Raw genomic sequence first — 4,812 nt, 5'->3', positions numbered from 1 at the left:
CCAGTCCGCCGATGCACTCGCAATGCTCGCTTCTATGGTGAGCATCACAAAAGAGAATCTCATCGAGCCCCTCGAGTTAGAGATTGCTCAGGGCCCTGCCCATTGCGATGTAATCGACGCTGTCGACGGCAAACCGTGGTATGCAGACATCAAGCACTTACTGCAAACAGGTCAATTCCCAGCGTTCACAGATTGACATGACCGGAGGACTCTTCGGCGCATTGCAGCAAATTTCTTCCTAAGTGGTGAGACTCTCTACCGCCGTTCATTCGATGCTACACTGCTTCGGTGTGTCGATGAGAATGAGGCACAACGCCTCATGGAAGAAGTGCACGAAGGAAACTGCGGACCTCACATGAACGGGCTCAAGCTAGCAAAGAAGCTCATGCGACTCGGGTATTTCTGGTCTACCATGGAGACCGACTACGTCAAGCATGTCAGAATTGTCACTTGTGTCAAGTCTACGCGGATCGGATCAGAGCACTACCCCACGAGCTGCATCCAATGGCTGCTCCGTGGCCCTTTTCAATGTGGGGCATGGACGTGATTGGTCCTATCAACCCCAAAGCATCCAATGGACACTTGTTCATATTGGTAGCTATCGATTACTTTACCAAATGGATCGAAGCTATCACCCTTGCATCCGTCACTGCAAAGACTGTGGCACGCTTCCTCATGCGCGACATCAACGCACGTTACGGGGTCCCTGCGACTTTTGTCACAAACAACGCCAAGAACTTGAACAATAAGCTCATTGACGAGCTCTGTGCACAGTTCAAGAACCTACATCGCAACTCCTCTCCGTATCGTCCATAAATGAATGGTGCGGTAGAAGCAACGAATAAGAACATAAAGAAAATCATCGAAAAAATGACGGTGAATTACAAAGACTGGCACGAGATGCTCCCGTTCGCACTCTTGGCGTATCAGACTTCTATCCGCTCATCTACCGGAGCAACCCCGTATTCTTTGGTCTACGGCATGGAAGCAGTTCTTCCAATCGAAGTGGAGATTCCCTCCATGAGGCCGAGTCCAAGCTCAAGGAAGCAGAATGGGCGAAGCAATGTTACGAACAACTTAATCTCATCGATGAGAGGCGGCTAACAGCACTTTGCCACGGTCAGTGCTATCAGCAAAGAATGGCCCGAGCTTTTAACAAGAAAGTTCGTCCCCGCGAGATCAGCCCCGGCAAACTCGTCTTGCGAAAAGTTTTGCACATCGCCCCTGATTCCAGGGGCAAGTTTGCTTACAAGTACGACGGTCCCTTCATCGTTAAAGAAGTCTTTGATGGAGGGGCAATCATTCTTAATGATATGGACGGGAACGAGAACGCTCTTCCGGTCAACGCTGATGCACTTAAGAAATACTATCTGTGATGGTGTTTCTCTTATTCCACTGTGGGTGTTTTTCTCAAATGCACATTACATTTTTAGCTTCTTTCGCATGTACAATTCCCAGCACTGTCATTTCTGCTTATTAATATACTCCCCTCTTCTGTTTTTTTCCTTTTCTCTGAACTTTTTCCTGAGAGAAAAAGAATGAATCTCCCGCTAGGTTGAAAACCTCTTTGAGGCGGCCTAGGCAAAAATTAGAGAATCAGGGGTACGGTTTAAAATCCCGAAAAGGGAAACCGTGGCAAAAGGAGAGTATACAACAAAATCCTCGCTAGAGTGAAAACCCGAAAAGGGCGCTCTAGGCAAAAGTTAGAGGAACCAAGAGGTGTGATCAGACCCAAACAGGGCGGTCATAGCAAAAGGTGAGCTCTAAATGAGGGAAAAGTCAAACAAAACACCCCACTAGGTCGTCACGCGTCTTGCGACTTAGGCAAAAATTAGGGGATCTTTGGCAGCTCGACCACAAAATGACAGCTACACTCAACGTGCAGCGATAACAAGTAGTGGTTTGGCAGTCTTCGGTGCAAGTAAACTCTCTTTGACTCTCACAGCACAAGACACGTTTCGACATGCAGTCGAATCGTCGTATCCTTGATCTGGAGGATCCCAAAAATCCCTCCGTTTACCTTAATGCAAATTCTACGGGTCATGCCCGTTCTGTAAAAAGCCTTTCTTGTCAAGTCACAATTTAGCGGGAGACGACCACCCCTTTAAATGGTCATCAAGTTCAAATCCCCAAAGCATTATTATTCAGACTTCTTTGCACATCTTCATTATGGCTGTAGAGTAAGACTGACAACCACTGTTAGCTCCTTTGGTTCTATATGGAGGAAGGAGGATGTGAACCCCAAAAGGAGTTTTTCTTTAACAAATGCATGTCTGCCTTATGCCAAGGACTACAGTCAAAATTCGAGGAGAAACCTTCAGGATAGCACTCCAGGCATTCAGTGACATCACTATCAGTTGGCAAGCAATGAAGCATTCTGCCACAGCATCGATTGCAACACAGACAAGCTCAGTGACGGAGGAAGCACAATGATTCCTTCCACACTTCATGCAACTCCCCAGCATTTGCATTTACTTTGTGCACCTTTCATTATCGCAATGCACTTTTCAATTGGCATGCACCTTCTCAGGAAAGCAGTGCATCTTTTATTTCCGCAATGCACTTTTTAATTGGCGTGCAACTTCTCAGGAACGCAGTGCACCTTTTATTTTCGCAATGCACCTTTCAATTGGCGTGCAACTTCTCAGGAACGCAGTGCACCTTTTATTTTCGCAATGCACCTTTCAATTGGCGTGCAACTTCTCAGGAACGCAGTGCACCTTTTATTTTCGCAATGCACCTTTCAATTGGCGTGCAACTTCTCAGGAACGCAGTGCACCTTTTATTTTCGCAATGCACCTTTCAATTGGCCTGCACCTTCTCAGGAACGCAGTGCACCTTTATTTTCGCAATGCACTTTTCAATTGGCGTGCACCTTCTCAGGAACGCAGTGCACCTTTTATTTCCGCAAAGCACTTTTCAATTGGCGTGCACCCTCTCAGGAACGCAGTGCACCTTTTATTTTCGTAATGCACCTTTCAATTGGCGTGCACCTTCTCAGGAACGCAGTGCACCTTTTATTTCCGCAATGCACTTTTAATTGGCGTGCACCTTCTCAGGAATGCAGTGCACCTTGCAACCCGCCGGGCAAGCGCCCGTGCACCTTGCAAACCCGCCGAGCTTGCGCTCATGCACCCCGCAAGTCCACTGGGTAGTTGCCTTTGAACCATGCAGTTCATTCGGTATGCGCCCCGTGCATATTGCAAAACCCCGGGCAAGCGTCCATGCATCAGGCAATATATTGGGCAAGCGCCCATGCCTCTTGCAAAAGCACTTTTTAATTGGCGTGCACCTTCTCAGGAACGCAGTGCACCTTTCATTATCGCAATGAACTTTTCAATTGGCGTGCACCTTCTCAGGAACGCAGTGCACCTTTTATTTCCGCAATGCACTTTTCAATTGGCGTGCACCTTCTTAGGAACGCAATGCACCTTTCATTAAGATCATCACTTTTCATTAAACTTGGCATACCGCATTTCTAATTAAACAACGCATTTCTCGTTGACTGCAATTTCCTTTATACATGTACCCCATTTGTTTACTGCCAAACTTATGCACATCTCACCTCACTTCCTTTATCTTTATGATAGACACAATATCCCGTATATCCAAAACAAGAAGGAGAAGGCCATATAAGAAATTCCACATCGATCATTGCTATTAAACTGGAGTGCTTCTGAAGTCTTTGGCTGCATCCTCTACTCGAGCACGCAGTCAAAGAGGGGCAAGCTGTTAGCACCCCATTTTGTCTCACCGATTCAAATTACATTATCAGCAATGATCCAAGCTATGACTTGAGCATAGTACAGAAAAACGGCTCAACAGAGCGGAAAATCACTATTCATCCTCAAGTCGGCAAAATTGAGCAAATGACCCATGGATGTGATAGAAGGACTCCAGGGGTCACCAAAAGGCAACAGAGCGACCAGAGAGCTCAACAATGTCCAAAACCGGCATTTTCAGTATATCACACGGACGGTACTATTTTTCAATAGTTCGCTCGATCGTTGGAAGATAGCCAATATTTGACTCCAAAAATCCACTTCAATGCCAAACAGATGAAAAGTGTCCCCAAAGGCATTTTGCAAATTATCTTCTCTATACAGAACAACTTTCTGTATACATAAAACTTTTCAGTGGAAGTCCAAAAATGTCGGTTTCCTGGAGAAATGTTAATTCCAAATATCAGAAGTGGCCATGCCCCACCAGCACACAGAGCATGAACAATGCTTCAGATTGTCTCTGGGAAGTCACACAGACACTTCAAATGACTTCCGAGCGGCAAAATAAGCATACCCCTCCTCGGAAGAGCATAGCCGGAGAATGGTTTGATGGAATTACGGCAAACGAAGTTCATACCGTATTTCCCTGAAAACTCTAGCAGACATTCACAATTGGGCAAAACAGACAGCAAAACCCTTTTCAGTTTCCCGAGTAACCTCCGAGGAGCGGAAATGGCCATTTTCAGTGGAAATGCATATTCGGAGGTCCTTTTTACGGAAACTGGACGTCGGGTGTCTATCCTACACCATGCTAGCCCTCTCAGGGCTCAACGTGGAATCGTCGGAATAAATCACACGACTCATCTAGACCTCCCGAGCAATGCTTTAGAGGTCTCAGATACACTTTTCAAGTCCTTGGAGGTCTGATCTCGACAAACAGAGATTACAGTAATCTCCAGAGTGCCCAAGCAACTCAGAAATTATCCTGAGAAATCCAGTTTCGACCGCCTAGGATGTCTCCGGCCCCACGTTAGCATTACCGGCTTAAGGGATAATTGTTCACGTTGTCTGACAATTTATGTCAAAATGA

This window comes from Punica granatum, chromosome 1 (genome assembly GCF_007655135.1).
Source record: "Punica granatum isolate Tunisia-2019 chromosome 1, ASM765513v2, whole genome shotgun sequence".
Lineage (NCBI taxonomy): Eukaryota > Viridiplantae > Streptophyta > Magnoliopsida > Myrtales > Lythraceae > Punica > Punica granatum.
The sequence above is the reverse complement of the archived record's forward strand: the minus strand, read 5'-3'. Positions refer to the sequence as shown.